Genomic DNA, 18,762 nt, shown 5'->3' with positions numbered 1-18,762 from the left:
TCACTGTGGCTAAAACTTCCAGTACTATATTGAATAGAAGTGGTGAAAGTGGACAGCCTTGCCTTGCTCCTAATCTTAGTGGAAAAGATTTTAATTTTTGCCCATTGAGTATGATGTTGGCTGTAGGTCTCTCATATATGGCCTTTATTATGTTGAGGAATTCTCCCTCTGTTCCCACTTTGCTGAGTGTTTTTATCATAAATGGATATTGTACCTTATCAAATGCTTTTTCTGCATATATTGATAGGATCATGTGACTTTTGTCTTTGCTTTTGTTTATGTGATGTATTACATTTACTGATTTGTGAATATTGTACCATCCCTGGAATGAATCCCACTTGGTCATGGTGTATGATCTTTTTAATGTATTGTTGGATGAGGTTTGCCAGTATTTTGTTGAGGATTTTAGTGTCAATGTTCATCAGTGATATTGGCCTGAAGTTTTCTTTCTTTGTTGTGTCTTTATTTGGTTTTGGAATTAGGATGATGTTGGCCTCATAAAAAGAGTTTGGGAGTCTTCCATCTTTTTGGATTTTTTGGAATAGTGTGTGAAGGATAGGGGTTAGCTGTTCCTTAAATGCTTTGTAGAATTCTCTTGTGAAACCATCTGGTCCAGGGCTTTTGTGTGTTGGGAGTTTTTTGATTACTGCTTCAATTTCTTTTGCTGTAATTGGTTTGTTCAGGCTTTCTGCTTCTTTTTCATTGAGTTTTGGAAGATTATATTTTTCTAGAAATTTGTCCATGTCACCTAGGTTTTCAAATTTCTTGGCATACAGTTCTTCATAGTAATTTCTTACAAACATTTGTATTTCTGTGGTATCTGTTGTAATCTCTCCTCTTTCATTTCTGATTGTGGTTATTTCGGTCTTCTCTCTGTTTTTGTTGATGAGTCTGCTTAAAGGCTTGTCAATTTTGTTTATCTTTTCAAAGAACCAGCTCTTGGATTCATTGATCCTTAGAATTGTGCTTTTAGTCTCTATGTCATTGAATTCTGCTCTGATCTTGGTTATTTCCTTCCTTCTGCTTGCTCTGGGCTGTCTTTGTTGTTGTTCCTTGAGTTCTTGTAGACATAGGGTTAGGTTGTTTGTTTGAGATGTTTCTAACTTTTTTAGGTGGGCCTGTATCGCTATGAACTTCCCTCTCAGGACTGCCTTGGCTGTGTCCCATAAGGTTTGGGTTGTTGTGAGTTTGTTTTCATTTTTTTCCAGAAACTTTTTTATTTCTTCCCTAATATCATCTTGACCCATTCATTGTTTAATAGCATGCTATTTAATCTCCATGAAATTGAGTGTTTTGTGTTTTTTTTTCCCTTGGGTTGGTTTCTAGTTTCAGTCCCTTGTGATCTGAGAAAATGCTTGGTATGATTTCAATTTTTTTGAAATTCTTGAGGCTTTCTTTGTGTCCTATCATGTGGTCTACCTTTGAAAATGTTCCGTGTACATTTGAAAAGAATGTGTATTTAGCTTCTTTGGGATGGAGGGCTCTGTATATATCAGTAAAGTCCATTTCATCTAGGGTATTGTTTAATGCCACAATATCTTTGTTGATATTTTGTTTGGAAGATCTGTCCATTTTTGATAGTGGGGTGTTAAAATCCCCCACAATAATTGTGTTGCTGTCAATATCTTTCTTGAAGTCCTCAAAGATTTTCTTATTGTATTTGGGTGCTCCTATGTTGGGTGCATATATATTTACAATATTTATGTCTTCTTGGTGGATTCTTCCCTTGAGTATTTTGAAATGACCTTCTGGGTCTCTCTTTATGGCCCTTTTTGGAAGTCTATTTTGTCAGATATGAGTATTACTACCCCGGCTTTTTTTTTCTGTGCATTTGCTTGGAAGATTTGTATCCAGTCCTTCACTTTCAACCTGTGCAGGTCTTTTATCCTGAGGTGGGTCTCTTGTACGCAGCATATGTGTGGGCCATGTTTTCTTATCCATTCAGCTATTCTATGTCTTTTGATTGGAGCATTTAATCCATTTACATTTAAGGTTATTATTGATAGGTACTTATTCATTGTCTTTTATGTACGTGTGTTCCTCTCTCTCTCTCTCTCTCTTCCTTCCCTTCTGTAAAGCAGTCCCTTTAGAATCTCTTGCGGAGCTGGTTTGGTGGGAGTGTATTCTTTTAGACTTCCTTTGTCTGAGAAGCTTCTTATTTGGCCTTCTGTCTTGATTGAGAGCCTTGCTGGGTAAAGTAGCCTTGGTTGCAGACCTCTGGTTCTCATTACTTGGAATATTTCTTGCCATTCTCTTCTGGCTTGGAGTGTTTCCATTGAGAAGTCAGCTGTTGGCCTTATTGGGGCTCCCTTGTATGTTACTTCCTGTTTTTCCCTTGCTACCTTTAAGATTCGCTCTTTGTCTTGAAATTTTGCCATTTTAATTATGATGTGTCTTGAGGTGGGCCTCTTTGGGTTCCTCTTGATTAGTACTGTCTATGTTTCCAGGATTTGTGTGACTTTTTCTCTCTTCAAATTAGGTAAGTTTTCCATCATTCCTTTTTCAGATAGGTTTTCTATCCCTTGCTCTTTTTCTTCTCCTTCTGGTATCCCTATTATATGGATATTATTATGTTTCATATTGTCTTGCATTTCTCTTAATCCCTCTTCATTCTTTCTGAGCCTCTTTCCTTTTCTTTCTCTTTGTGTGTGTTTCCTTCTACTTTGTCATCTGGCTTGCTGATCTGATATTCTGCTTCACTGATCCTGCTTTTCATTCCTTCTACTGTGTTCTTCAGTTCAGAAATTGTAGTCTTCATTTCCTCTTGGCCCTTGTTGAGAGTTTCTATTTCCTTTTTCATGTTGATGTAGTTTTCAGTGAGTTCATTGTAGCTTCCCTGTAGTTTCTGGTAGCTCATTGTGAGTTCATTGCGTTTCCTGATAATCATTGCTTTGAACTCAATATCTGATAGTTGAATTGCCTGTATTTCATTTAGCATTCTTTCTGAGGCTTCATCCTTTCCTTTCATTTGGGGATTGTTTCTTTGTCTTCCCATTGTTTATGAGACTCTTCTTGTTAGCCTCAGCTTCTTAAATTGATCTGTTTTGGCTCCCTGGGTTTGTGGTGTGAACTTCTTTAGTAGAATAGTAGTGGGTTTCAGTGGTGCAGTTTCCTTGATCTCCCAAGCTCACTGGTCTTGGGCTGTCATTTCAGTTGGCTTTGTGTTTGCCTTTTGGTTTTGATTGTTGTTGGGTCTTTCTTTGGTGGTTCCTTCCTACCAGCTGGTTAAATGAGGGTCACTCTGTCCACCACCTCTTGTATTTTGTTGTGCTGGTGAGGACAGATTGTGTTGAAGCTGGTTCTTCCGTGTGTATAAGGTTTAAAGAATTCTCTCTTGCTCTTGTTCAGTTGTTTGTATTGGGTACTGTCTCTACTGTTTAGTTGTATTTCCAGATAGGTCCTGGATTGAGGTTTGTGTGGTTACCACTCCCTCCTTCACCTTCTTCTGTTGTTATCTGTTAGTGGTTCCTTTGTTGGAGTTCCTCTTCCAATGGATATCCTGGTGTTCACTGCCTCCACCTTTCTTTTCTGTCATAAGTTGGAGGGGGGGAGGCAAAATGGTTTAAGACAGCAAGAGAGTAATCTATGATATTTAAAGCAGCAGCAAGTAGAGAAGAGACAGGAGATCCTTTGACTATGTATAGTGTTAACCGTGATCTTCCACCCAGCTAGCTGATTTTTAGAAAGGATGGAAAGAAGATAAGAGTCTTGTTGGGGAAGGAAGGATTGTGAGTTGGGTCTATAAAGCAGGGAGGTTGTGGGAGGTCAGATTCTGAGGTAGGGTGAGAGTAAAGGATAGTAAATAAGTGTAGTGTGTGAGAGAATAGAGTTAACCACTACAGTAATAGAGTTCAGGAAATTTTGAAATGGGCTAAGATCTGGGAGGGGTATTGTGAAGTAATTACAATTGCATAGAACAGCAGTTATTTACAATAATATTAGGGCAACAATCATATGACAGAATCTATGAGATCTAGGTAACAAGAATAGGGAGTACAGAACCTCAAGTAGTGTGCTAATGGGACACAGGTGAGTTAAAGGACAGTAGATTAGCAATACACTATGGAAAGAGATATCAGGGGAAAGCTGTCAGGTCATACAATATATCCAGCCTAGCAAAGCAGACTATACAAAAGGAAGAGGATACAAAAATATTATTTAAAAAGATGTAAGAATACTGGAAAAATAATAATAATACAAATATTCAAAAACTTGCAAGTTCTCTGTAATAGCAGAGTGAAATTTGTCTCACTGTCCCATCTGTTGTGATGCCCTTTCTTTGGGTTCAACTTTGGTCTTTTCACAGATCCAGGATTTTGTCTCACTTGTAGGTATTTAGAAAAAATTTTTAAAAAGTAGAAAAGGCAGACAAAGGAAGGAAGAAGAGATAAAATTGGAGGAAAGGAAGGAGGAAGGAATAAAACAAGAAATCAGGAACAGGAGGAAAAAGAAGTCAAAAGAGAATAAAAACAATAAAAATTAAAAAATTAAGAATTGTTAAAGAAATAGAATCAAATTAAAAAGTCTGTTGGTTTCAAAGTGGCCAAACCATTTTTTCTGCTCTTGCTGGCTGTGGTAGGCTGAGGGGTGATTGGTGTGGCTTTTCTTCCTCGGTCAGTGGCGCTCGTACTGGCTACCTAGCTGTCTGGGAAGCTAACGTGGCTCCTCAGCCTTGAGCCCTGGGTGTGGGAATCAGGTCTTTCCCCAGGGTTACTGCTGTGGACTGGGGTGTGGGGATGCTCTCCCTGCACGCTTGCCCTCAGCTGGGTAGCAGGGAGGCTGGAGTGATTGATCACTTTAGGAGAATTCCCCAAACAGTGTCTGTATATTCACTACTTCCTCTTGAGAAATTCCTCCTGTTCAAGCCTGTCGCTCCACACAGTGGCCTGGCTTCTCCCGTAGCCAAACTCTCCAGCCAGACCAGTGACTGTGGGGATCAGGGCCCGCTGTGCAACCCAGCCCCTCCGTCCACAGCCTCCAAGGGTGCTCACAGCCCTTGTGTGTTTGCTAGCACCTGGATTCCTCCCAGTGCCGCTCAGACCTTGTTTGGCTGGTGAGGGAGCAGTTGCCCCAGCTCTCTCCCAAGGACTCTGTGGCAAACCCAGCAGTGGGCACTGGGCCTGGGGCTGCAGCCCCCGGACCACACGCTGGTCCCTGGGACCCTACCTTGTTACAGCACTCTTCTTAGGGTCCGGTTTTTTGGTTCTGCCACAATCCTTGGTCCCCTATTTTCACATATGCTGAAGTATGTTGGTTGCTTGCTTCTCTACTCCATAGATTGGTCAGGATTTTCTCCCGAGCAGAGGGAAGCCGAATCTGCTCCTTCCTACTCCGATGCCATCTTAGCTCCTGATAAATAAAATCTTTTAAAAAATGAGTTAATCATGACCTCAGCACTGCCTGAATTTACTTTCAACCAAGATGTGTTTATAGAAAAGGATTTTTGTTTTGTGACTGTTTAAGGGATAGAAAAAACATTGTGGCTAGAGCCGCTGGGGCCCAGCTATTTCCCTGCCCTCGTTGGTCATGTGGGACTCCACACAGACTGGTTATGGCTGCTCTAAATCTAATTAGATTTCAAGTAAGTTTGATGCCTGTTTGGGCAAAACAAGAACAGCTGCATCTCCTTCTCCAAGGGTCTTCCTGCCTTCAATGGTTGCTGGGCAACAAATTACACACTGGTTCTGTGCTGGAGGCAGAGGTTACTTGTTCCATGGGGACAAATCCCTGAGAATGATGACAAATGCTGTAGGTAGGACAGTTTAAGTGCTCTGGGCTGCCAGCCTAGTTGTAACTACATTGCAAGAAAAACAAAACAAAACAAAACAAAACAAAACAAAACTGTGGGACTTCCTAAACTTGCTCATTGACCCCAGAGTCTCTATGACCCTAACCAGGAAATGATAGCATTTGCCGAGTAGAAAAAGGAAAGAATTCAGATAGGGAAAGGCACTAAGGGAACAGCTGTTTTTAAATTGAGATATGTAAATGGAATAATTTTCCTAAAGGCTAGGGTAGGAAGGAAGGCACAGAAGTTGTGAGAGAAGAGTAATTTCTTTTAAATAGCAGAGATTCTCCTACCTTTTAATTAAGAGGTCAGAGGTCTGTGTCGGACTGTGGGCGGGAGAGGATTGGGACAGTGAGAGCAATGAAGCCTGACTCTCCAGCTCTGTCTAAGGGAGAACAGAGTCTTCAAGCTGTTAGAATCCCAGTGTCACACTTAGTTCTGACATTTCAGGAAAGTTAATTGGCCTTTCTGAGCCCTCATTTCCCTGAATGCAAAACCAGGGTAATATCTTCCTAATGGGACTACATATAAAGCCAGATTTCCAACATGTTGCAATGACTGGTACTTAGTAGGGGGTCTTCCATTGTACTGGCTCTTGCAGCCTTGTTTTCCTTTCCAACCATACAGATAACATGTAGCACATGAGGCTGAAATGGGATAATATATTTAGCATTCCTAGTATAGATCTTGCTCAACACATGTTTATTCCTGTCTTGTCTTTCTTTTTTAAAGATTTATTTTATTTTTAGAGAGAGGGGAAGGGAGGGAGAAAGAGAAGGAGATAAATATCAGCGTGTGGTTATTCTTGCACACCCACCACCAGGGACCCGGCCTGCAACCCAGGCATATGCCCTGACTGGAAATAGAAATGGTGACCCTTCAGTTCTCAGGCTGGCACTCAATCCACTGAGCCACACCAGCCATGGTATTCCTGTATTTTCTTCTAACCAAGTTCTTTTCATTTTCTAGGTCACCCAACCAACATTGCTTACCTATAGGAGTCATTGTCACTACTACCAGAATGTTGTAACTTACCTTCTTATTGGTTCCAATTTTTTCATTATTTTAACTAGACCAAAATGAATTTGTGCATAAGCTTCTTCTACATGAAATTTTCTTTTTCTCCTTGGGGTTAAATTCCACAAGTGGCATGACAAAAAAAGGTATAAACATTTTGAATGTTTAAATCTTTCTGACACATCCAGTGAAATACCAAGAAGCTTTCTATGCATTTAAAAGACTGCCAAAAATACATGAAAGTGCCTGTCACATTATCCCATTCCCATGCCAAGTATTTCAAATGGAAAAAAAAACCTGTGTTTATTTGATAGGGAAAATGATACCCCATTTTCTTAATTTGCATTTATTTGTTTGCGTGTAGACTATCTTTTGTCCTTATTTATCTTGTCAGTTTTTCTTTATATTTCATCTTCTATAACTTTCCTTTTTTAAGTCAACAATGTTGGTAGCATTTCCCTACTGATTTCTGATTTCTTTTTTTAAAGATTCCTACAATATTCACCATTGTGTAGGAGGTGGAGGGGGAGTGATGAATTAAGCAAAATATGTAATTTTTGTTACCACACCATGTCAGTTTCCAGAGGAAAATTTTTTTATTTTTAAAATGTTGGATTATGATAAAGATGTCAATTATTAAAAAAGGAAATACCATTTTTCCTTTTACAGTGTCTATTTGCAAGCTTTTCATCAGGGAATTTATAACACTACCTTATACAGAAGGTAAAGCCACTTTTCCAAGGTTTATACCAGAATATACAATTGGGCAAAATTTAATGGTCAATGTATGTAGCAGAACCAGAATTTGTAACCCAGTGCGACTGACTACTCAGCATAGCCCCTCATTCTATCATAAGAAAGTTTTGGGGACAAGGGCAGGAGGCCAGGCCACCAAGTCACAGACTGGTACATGAAGCAGCATCTGCAGACTAACCTCCATTTCCAACAGAGAGCATGGGAATAGCTTGTAAACACATATAAAGGGCACCAGCAGATGAGAAGCTAGGGTTCCACTTCCTCAGCATCTCCCACCTCTGTAGATGATGTCATAGCTCAGCTTCCCCTAACAACTAGCAATGGGAGGCTGTCCTGGCCTCTCACTCTCAACATATGCTTTCTTTCTGCCTGGGAGAAGGGAAGGGAGGCAGGATAGGGGATGGTAGGGAAGAGAGAGTATTTTCTGCCAAATAGGAAGCCAGAAAATGAAACACTGCTCTAATAATCACTGCAGCAGCAGCGCTAGACAGTAGAGCAAATAACTGCCCTTTGAAGTGTAGATTCAATTTGTATTTTGCTGCCTTGAAAGATCTGTAATGGTGTGCAGAGCTGGAGGTCCCTCAAAATGGAGAAAGCCCCCATAGCTATCACTTGGGGAATGGGGGAAGCAGAGCAGGGCCACTGAGAGTTACTTTGTATATCTAAAGAACTTGGCTAGTGTTTTAGTAATGGTAAGCAGCTCTGCCAGGTGCTCAAAGCCAGGGAGATGGCATGACTCAAACCCATGATGCCATGTAGCTGTAGGGGCTTATTGCACCTGCGAGAAAGCAAAAAGTTGGTTAGCTCTACATCATGGGGGTATGCTTGCCCAGACTAATAATGGCAGCTGAGAAAGGAAGAAGAAACTAGACTACCGGCAGATGTAACCGAGTGTAGGAGGGACCAATATGAAGCTATGGAGGAGGATCCACGCCAGGATTTAAACCCAGGCACAGGGCAGCAGCTCTCTTTTAGCCCTGCTGGAGCTCTGGACCATGTAGGAAGGAGAGTAGGGTAGCCATGAGAGGCTCTCACTCTCTCACCCAGCCATTTTGGCTCTCTGGACCACTCAGCTTAGAAAGGGGCAGAAAGGCAGGATGTAGCAACCATGCAGGGTCTTGGCCACATGGTTTGAAAGGACACAAAAGGATTCCCCAGCCCACCATGAGGTTGTGGTTTTGGATTAAAAGCAGGAGCCTAGCTAACCAAGCTTGGATGACTGAAGGAAGCTGGAATACAGATGGAAATCTGTCCAACTAACCTACAGACTTCTATTTCTTTTCCTGAGAGATGTTTCCTCTGACCAGTCTAGTTTGGCAAGGGAAGGCAGGACTGTGTGCTTTATTTCTAAAGAGGGTGAGATTTAATGTCAGAATTCTGCCATTAATCTAAACCTGTACAACTTTTGAATGAACAATTCATTTCCTTTTCATAAGACTGGCATTGGGAGTCATGGTACTTATCAGTGGTGGGCAAAAGAATCCACAGCAACAGACTCATTCCCCATTTTTTCCCCCCTCAACTTTCCAAGTTTGAGGAATGAGGATGTTGATATTATGCAAGACCCAGCTGCCTATCTCCCTCACACCTGACTCCTCATCCTCCCACAACACCCTCCCTGGAGCAGCTCCACTTGTTCTATTGCTCACTGAAAATGACACACTGATTTAGAGCATCAGGGTCTGGGTAGGAAACCAGGTACTGCGTAAGGACTCTATGACTGCTCAGTGAAGGAGGTTAGACCATGGCTCCTCTGCCCTGCCCGCTTTGTCCCCCTTCCATCACCTAATATCCTCTTGAATACTCTGAGCACACCCTACAGTCTCTCCTTACATGAAGAGCTAAAGGTTTTTTTTCCCATAAGAATTATCCATGTTAATTATATAAAATTTGGAGAATAGAAAATTGTGAGGTGTGATAATGGAATAAAAATCACTTGCTATCACATTCCACAAAGTTAACCACAATAAACTTTATTTCTTTTCTCCAGTTTTACTGAGGTGGTATTGACATATAACATATTCAAGTTTAAGGTGTACAATGTGATTATTAGATGCATGTATATATTGCAAATATATACATGCATCTAATATGTTACAAATATATACATACATCTAATATGTTGCAAATATATACATATTTATTTGTAATATAAATATTTGTAATATATACATAATAAAGATGGTTATATATTATGTATAATATTATGGTTATATATTATATAACCATAATATATTACATAATACATTATGTAATATATACATAATAAAGATGGTTAACATCTCCATTTCCTTACGTATTTATCATATTTTGTGTGGAACAGACCTAGGTTGGCCTAGGAAGAATGGAAAATCTGTAGGTGGGAAAACTGTACCATAGGAAACTGTAGCCTGGGAAAATGCCTGCCTGGGAAACTGCCTGCCAACCCTACCCTGGACAAACAGATGCCCAGCTAAAATTGGGGTCTGGAGTCAGCCTATCCAGCATAAGAGGATGCAGCTTTTACTTGAGCCTTACAATATGTATCAAGAACAATGGTCAGCAGAAATGGCACCCAGCAACCAGCTCTAGCTTGTCAGACTCTGACAGCCTAACCAGTTACCCTTCATGGGTTTTTGTGCTTAAAAACTCTGCTCTAAGAGCAACTGAATGAATCTTAACCTCCCTTGGTTGGCTCCCCAATCTACTTGGTTGGCCCCATTTTCCTTCTTATTCTCCGCTAATAAACCCTGCTCCTTAGCTTGCTGTGTCTGTCTGGTTTCTTGGGTGACTCTGACCTAACAGTGTGTGTGTGTGTGCGTGTGATGATACCATTTAAGATCTGCTCTCTTAACAACTTTCGAGTACATAATACAGTATTGTTAATTATAGTCACTGTACTGTACATTAGATCCCCAGAACTTATTTATTTTATAAGTGGAAGTTTATACTATTTGACCAACATCTCCTCATTTCCCCTACCCTACAGCCCTGACAATCACCATTCTACTCTCTATGTCTATGAGTTCAGCTTTTATAGATTCCATATATCTGAGAACATATGTTTGCATTTCACTGACTTATTTCACCTAGCATGAGGCTCTCAAGTTACATCTATGTTGTCACAAAAGACAAGATATTATCTTGTTTTAATGGCTGAATAAGATAGATGATAGCTATAGCACATTTTCTTTATCCATTCATTTGTCAATGGAGACTTGTTTCCATTTCTTGCTGTTGTAAATAATGCTGCAATAAACATAGAGGTACACATGTCTCTTTGAGATAGTGACTTCATTTCTTTTTGATATAGACCCAGAAGTAAAATTGCTAGATGATATGGCAGTTTTATAAATTTTTTTGAGGAGCTTTCATGCTGATTTCCATAGTGACTACATTCACTCCAATAGTACACGTGGGTTCCTCTTTCTAGACTGCTTCACAAAAACTTATTGTCTTTTGTCTTTTTGATAATAACCATTGTAACAAATGTGAGGTGATATCTTATTGTGGCTTTAATTTTCATTTTCCTGATGATTAGTGATGTTGGTCATGTTTCATGTACCTGTTGGCCATATGAATATCATCTTTAAAAAAATGTCTAATAAGTCCTCTTCTTATTTTTAATTGATATAAACATTTTCATATAGTTCTTAACAAATTTTTAAGCCTCACCCAATGATATGTTTATTGATTTGAGACACACACACACACACACACACACACACACACACACACACATTGATGTGAGAGAGAAACATGGATCAGTTGCCTTATCTATGCACCCTGACCAGGGATAGAACCCACAACTTAGATACGTGCCCTGATTGAGAATTGAACCTCCAGTTGTTTGGTGTAGGGATGACACACCAGCCAACTGAACCACCTGACCAGGGCTGTATAGTTCTTATGAGTATGTTTTTCTGTGTATTTTAAAATAAAATGAAAAACTTATCTTTTTAAATAAAGTAGTGGTCTTTGAAGTGTGTTATGTGAGATGATCTATTGTAGTATAAAATGAAAATAAAAGAATTTTTAGCTATATTTTTATTTATGATAAGAAGGAAGAAATGTTCCTCTCATATAATAGGATTTCCCTGGTACTCTGGCTTGGTGTGTTGGTCAGATAATTGTGTGTGAATGAACTACCCCAAGAGAAAGTGTGGGCCCCCAGTCAGGGTTGGGATTGAAGCTGTCTCTTGTTGGGTCATTTTGAGATGATTGCTCTCTAGGGGTCATGGATATCACTGAACTATCACATAGAGAGTTTGAGTTTTAAAAGTCCTCTTCCTGACATTCATACACTGAAGATAATACACATAGTCAAAACACAACAACAAAAAACAAGAAAAGGTAGAGCTGACTCTTCTCCCACACTTGGTGTAAACTCTTCAGATGACTCAGTTGAACTGGACAAGAAACTCAGCAAAAATTCAAAGTTGTTCAGGTCACCATGATATGAGATTTCTTTCACAAGCAGCCATTATGTTTCTAATGGACACAGATATTTGTTATAACATTGCTTTAACATAGAGAAATAGTATAATTAAAACAGCCTAATTGCCCCTATTTTGAATTTTTATATCCAAAAGTTCAAACTCACCAAAAAAAACACAAGAAGACTATATAAAATATGTACTTGCCTCCAGTACTATTAATAATACCTCTTATTCTAAATGCACATTGCCTTGAGGTATTAGTTAATGTTGTATATAGACATCATGAACTTATTAAAATATTATTTATTTCATGAATATTAATACCTCAAATTTGTATATATTTTAATTTTTGGTTTATGGTTTAAAATGTACAATGTACAAATTAATAAATATACATATGGTGGGATTGCCTGCTTAGTCTTTTCACAACCTTGTCATAAAAAGCTAGTAGACCACTGATAGAGACTATATTTCTTTGGCTTCTCTACTTTCCAATGATTTTGAAGGTGAACATTCTATTTTCAAATTTTTAATTTTTCAATTAAAATTGACATTTAATATTATATTTATTTTAGGTGTACAGCATAGTGGTTAGACATGTATCATATTTTGCCATGTATAATGCACACTTTGTTGACCAAATTTTTGAGGGAAAAATAAGGATGCACATTATACATGGGTACTACTAAAAAATTAAAACAAAAGATTTTTTTTCCCTGAAAGTTTGGGCCAAAAATGTGGGTGTGCATTATACAGGGCAAATGCACTTAATTATTTTATTAATTTTTCTTCTGGGACTTTTTTTTCAACTGTGCATATTGCTTCTCTATTTTATTTATTTTTTTTTAAAGTTAAGTTATATTTTATTGTTTGTGCTATAACAGTTGTCCCAATTTTTCCCCCTTTGCTGCCCTCCACCCAGCACTCCCCAGGGAATCCCCACACCATTTTTCATGTTCATAGATCATGCATATATGTTCCTTGTCTACTATATTCTCTACAGTGTACTTTGATCCCTATGACTATTCTGTAACAACCAATTTGAACTTCTTAATCCCTACACTTCAATTGCCCACTCCCTCCCCCTCCCTTCCGGCAACCATCAAAACACTTTGTGTATCTATGATTCAGTTACTGTTCTGCTGTTCTTTTTTTTTGTTTTGTTTTGTTTTTAGATTCAATTATGGATAGATATGTATTTATTACCATTTTATTGTTTATATTTTTGATCTTCTTAAATAAGACCTTTTAAATTTTTAAAAAAGATTTTATTTATTTACTTTTGGAGAGGGGAAGGGAGGGAGAAAGAGAGAGAGAGAAAATCAATATGTGGTTGCCTCTTGAGTGCCCCCTGCTGGGAATCTGGCCTGCAACCTAGGCATGTGTCCTGACTGGGAATCAAACCCACAGCCCTTTGGTTTGCAGGCTGGTGCTTAATCCACTGAGCCACAGGAGCCAGGGATTCTTTTTGCATTTTTTATTTTTTTGTGTCCTATGTTGTTTTTTCTTGATGAGTGTGTTTAAAGGTTTATCATTTTTTTTAATGTTTTCAGAGAATTGGTTGTTGGTTTTATTGATCTTTTGTATTGTTATTTTAGAATATATTTTATTTATTTTGGCTCCAATACTTTTCTTTCCACTTCTTTGGGACTTCATTTGTTCTTTTTCTTCTAGTTCCTTTAGGTGTAAGTTTTGTTTATTTGAGAGTTTTCTTATTTCTTGAGCTAAGCCTCTAATGCTATAAATTTCCCTCTTGGAACTGCTTTGGCAGTGTCCCATAGATATTTGGTCATAGTTTCTTCATTATCATTTGTCTCAAGGTGTCTTAGTTTTCTATTTTGATCTAATTGTCAAACCTTTATTTTTTAGGTGCCTCCATGTGTTTGGGTGTTTTTTAGTTTTTTTCAAAATTGTAATTGCTTTCTAGTTTCATGCTATTGTTTTTAGTGAAGATTCTTGATATAATTTCAATCTTCTTAAATATATTGAGACTTTTTTGGTGTCCTTATATATGGTCTCTTTTTGTAAATATTCTGTGTGCACTTGGAAAGATTCTGCATTGTTTGCATTGGACTGAAATGTTCTAAAAATGTTAATTAAATAAGTCTCATCTAATGTGTCATTTAAGCTGCTGTTTCCCTATGGATCTTCTGTTTGTTGATCTATCCATTGATGTTGATAGGGTGTTAAAGTCCCTTACCATGGCTATATTACTGTCAATTTCTCTCTTTATATCTTTCCTCTCTCCCTCCCTCCCTCTCTGCCTCTCTCTCCCTTCCTTCCTTCCTTCCTTCCTTCCTTCCTTCCTTCCTTCCTTCCTTCCTTCCTTCCTTCCTTTCTCTCTTTCTCTTTCTTTCTTTCTTTCTTTCTTTCTTTCTTTCTTTCTTTCTTTCTTTCTTTCTTTCTTTCTTTCTTTCTTTCTTTCTTTCTTTCTTTCTTTCTTTCTTCTTTTTCTTTCTTTCTATGTTCAGTTACAGTGCCCAGTCCTTTTCCTCATTGCTGTCCCCTATCCTGTCCCCCAGTCAATCCCCTTTGTCTTTGCCCTTGAGTCCTCTATTCATGTTTCTTGCCTTGCCCCTTCCCCTTCTTTCCCCTCTTATCTCCCTCCCTCACCCCCTCTATATCTTTTAGTATTTATTTTATCTATTTAGGTACTCCTATGTTGGCTGTGTAAATGTTTAGAAGGGTTATAGCCTCTTGTTGGACTGATTCTTTCATCATTATGTAATGAATTTCTTTGCCTCTGTTTTAAAGTTTATTATGTCTAATATAATCAATGCTATCCCAAGTTTATTTGTTTAGTTTCCATTTGCATGAATTTTTTTTTCTATCCCTTATCTTTCAGTGTATGTATGGGCCTTGTTTTCTTACCCATTCAGCCACTCTATATATTTTGGATTGAAACATTTAATCTACTTATATTTAAAGTGATTATTGATAGGTATATAGTTATTTTCATTTTATTACTCATATTTTTTATTTCCCTCCTCCTCCTTCTTCTTCTAACTCCTCCTTCTTCCTCAAGAACTGCCTTTAACAGTTCTTGTAATAGTAGTTTGGTGGTGATAAACTCCTTCAGCTTTTTTTAGGGGGGGGAGTTCTGGAAAATTCTTTATTTCTTCTTCAATTATAAATGACAGACTTGCTGTGTAGAGTAATCTTGGTTGTAAGTCCTTGTTTTTTTATCAACTTGACTATTTCTTTTTTTTTTTGAAAAATTTTTTATTGATTATGCTATTACAGTTTTCCCAGTATTCCTTCTTTATCCCCCCTTTGCCCTGCACCCCCCAACCCACCAGCATTCCCCTGCCCTTAGCTCATGTCCATGGGTTGTACATATAAGTTCTTTGAGTTCTTTGTTTCCTATACCATTTTTATCTCTCCCGGCCTATTTTATGCCTACTAATTACGCTTCTTCTTCCCTGTAACTTTCCCCCTCTATTCCTCCCTGCCCTCTCCCCACTCCAATCCCTCCATGTGATGTCCATTTCTCTGATTCTGTTCCTGTTTGCTTAGTTTTTGTTTCTTAGTTCTCAGTTTCTGTTCCTACTTGTTTGCTTAGTTTTTGTTTTCATTGTTTTTCTTTTCTTGTAGGTTCATTTGTTGATAGTTGTGAGTTTGTTGTCATTTTATTCGTTCATAGTTTTGACCTTCTTCTTCTTAGATAAGTCCCTTTAACATTTCATATAATAAGGGCTTGGTGATGATGAACTCCTTTAACTTGACCTTATCTTGGAAGCACTTTATCTGCCCTTCCATTCTAAATGAAAACTTTGCTGGATAGATTAATTTTGGATGTAGGGCCTTGCCTTTCGTGACTTCAAATATCCTTCTGGCCTTCAGTTTCTGTTGAGAAGCCAGCTGATATTCTTATGGGATCTCTCTTGTAGGTAACTAACTATTCTTTTCTTGGTACTTATAAGATTCTTTCTTTGTCTTTAACCTTTTGCAGTTTAATAATGATGTGTCGTGATGTGGACCTTTTGTTGTGGAACTCTCTGTACTTCCTGCGCTTGTATGTATATTTCCTTCACTGGATTAGGGAAGTTTTCAGCCATTATTCTAATAGTTTCTCAATCACTTTCTCTCTCTCTGTCAGACCTGTATGATGCCCATAGTTTTACATTGGTTGTTTTCCCAGTCTCCCCTTAAATTATCCACATAAAAATATTTGTTGGTGTTTGATTGGATATTTTCCTCTACCTTGTTTTCCAAATTGCTTATTTGATCTTCTGCTTCATCAAATGTGCTGTGGATTTAATATAATGTTTTTGTTTCAGTTATTGTATTCTCATTTATGACTAGTTCCTTTTAAAAAGTATTGATTAAGCTATTACATTTCTAACTTCTCCCCTTTGTCTGCCCCCCACCCCAAGCATTCCCCACTCCCTCAGGCATTCCACATACCATGGGTCCATGGGTCATATATATATGTTCTTTGGGCACTCCATTTCCTATACTGTACTTCACATCCCCATGGCTATTCTGTAACTGCCTATTTGTACTCTTTAATCCCTATACCTTTTTTGCCCATTCCACTAAAACTCCCTCTTTTCTGGCAACCATCAAAACATTCTCTGTATCTATGATTCTCTCTCTGTTCTGCATTTGCTTAGTATTTCTTTAGATTCAATTGTTGATAGATATGTATTTATTGTCATTTTGTTGTTCATAGTTTTGATCTTCATCTTTTTCTTAAATAAGTCTCTAACGTTTTAGATAATAATGGTTTAGTGATGATAAACTCCTTTAGCTTCTTCTTGCCTGGGAAGCTATCTGTTCTTTGATTCTAAATGTTAGCTTTGCTGGGTAGAGCAGTCTTGGCTGTAGGTACCCACTATTTATCACTTTGAATATTTCTCGCCAACCTTTTATAGCCTGCAAATTTTCTTTTGAGAAGTCAGCTGACAGTCTTATGGGAGCTCCCTTATACATAACTAACTGCTTTTAAGATGCTCTCTTTATCTTTAACCATTTGAATTTTAATTATGATGTGTCTTGGTGTGGGCCTCTTTGCTTCCATCTTGTTTGGGACACTCTCTGCTTCCCTGACTTGCATGTTTATTTCCTTCATCCAATTTAAGAGAGTTTTCTTTCATTAGATTTCAAATAGACTTCCAATTTCTTGCTCTTTCTCTTCTCTTTTATTAATACCTGACACCCCTTCTGGCACCCCTATGATGCGAATGTCTGTATGCTTGAAGTTGTACCAAATTCTCCTTACATGATCCTTGTTTTTGTGAATTCTTTTTAATTCTTACTGTTCTGATGGTTGTTTTTTTTCTTCCTATGTCCCAAATCATTGATTTGCATCTCAGCTTCAGTCACTCTACTGTTGTTTCCTTGTAAATTTTTCTTTATTTCAATTAGTGTATCCTTCATTTCTGACTGGAATCCTCACTAAGTTCCTGAGAATTCTTATAACCAGAGTTTTGAACTCTACATCTGATAGATTGCTTATCTCCATTTTGTTTAGTTCCTTTCTGGAACTTTGATTTGTTCTTTCATTTGGACCCCGTTTCTTTGTCTCCTCATTTTGGCAGCCTCTCTGTGCTTGTTTCTATGTATTAGGTAGAACTTCTATGACTTCCTGTCTTGGTAGCATGGCCTAATGTAGTAAGTGTCCCATAGGGTCCAGTGACACAACCTCTCCTATCACCCAAGTTGGGTAGTGGAGGTATACCCTCTGTATGGGCTAAGGACACCCTCTTCTTATAGTTGAGCCTTGGTTATTGTTAGTAGTTCAATAGGAGGTGTTTACCCAGGCCAGTCAGCTGCACAGGCTGGTTGTGACCACTGACCACCAATTTCCACCTCTGTGAAGGATCAGTTTTGCAGAGGCCCATTCCACAGAGCAAGACTTACTTCTACAGGGTTCTGGAGCCCGCTGAGTCCTTTCCTTGAGCATGTTACTTGTAGAGGTGTTTGGGTGGCTGTACTCCAATGTGGTCTGTAGCATCTGCTGGGTGCACAGGCTCTGAGGTTTACTGGGTTGTACAGGCCAATGTCAGCCACAACCTGCATTCTGTCTGGGGCCACTTAGCATACATTATAAAGTGATCTGCAGGTGGCTACTACTTGTGCTGGGCTTGGAAGTACCTAAGCAAGACTAGACTGTGAATATATGCCAGCTCCTGCTAGGGCTGGGCCTGGGACTATTTAGGCAGTGGTATGGGGGCTATTGGCTCACTGAGGCCAGCTGTTGTTTTTTTGAGAGGATTTAGGCAGATGTGAAGTATGAGTCAAAACAAGCTATTCCTATAGAAAAGCCACTGTTAACAGCTTGGGTGGGCCCATAATTTAGGTGGGGTGGTGCCCCAAGGAATCAACAGGATGTGGCAAAGCATGTGAGCCAGGTTCAAGGAGTCTCAGATATGGCACCTGCCAGCAGCCTCTGTGGCTCTGTGGGTGAAGGGTTCAGAAAAGGAACAATGACCTCTGCCTACAGTTCTGTGTATGAGAAACCTGTCCCCCAGCTCTTGCCCTGATGCGAGACACTTCATTTCCTCACCAATGCCTCTGGTACTTTTGAAGCTGCTACCCTAGCCTGGATCTCAGACAGAGTAAATCTGAGTAAGTCCATGTGTGGGGCTTTTAAGAGAAACTGCTTGGGAATCCAGCAGTTTCTTCCACCAACTCAATACCTGCTGGTTATTACAGCCAGAAGTTATGGGGACTTATGTTCCTGTCACTGGAACCCTGCACTGGGGGGATTGGTGTGGGCTTGGGACCCCTTGATCTTGAGATAGCCCTCTCAATTTTTATCCACCACACATGGGTGTG

The sequence above is a fragment of the Phyllostomus hastatus genome, unplaced genomic scaffold (genome assembly GCF_019186645.2).
Source record: "Phyllostomus hastatus isolate PE091 unplaced genomic scaffold, TTU_PhHast_1.1 phas_scaffold_216, whole genome shotgun sequence".
Lineage (NCBI taxonomy): Eukaryota > Metazoa > Chordata > Mammalia > Chiroptera > Phyllostomidae > Phyllostomus > Phyllostomus hastatus.
The sequence above is the reverse complement of the archived record's forward strand: the minus strand, read 5'-3'. Positions refer to the sequence as shown.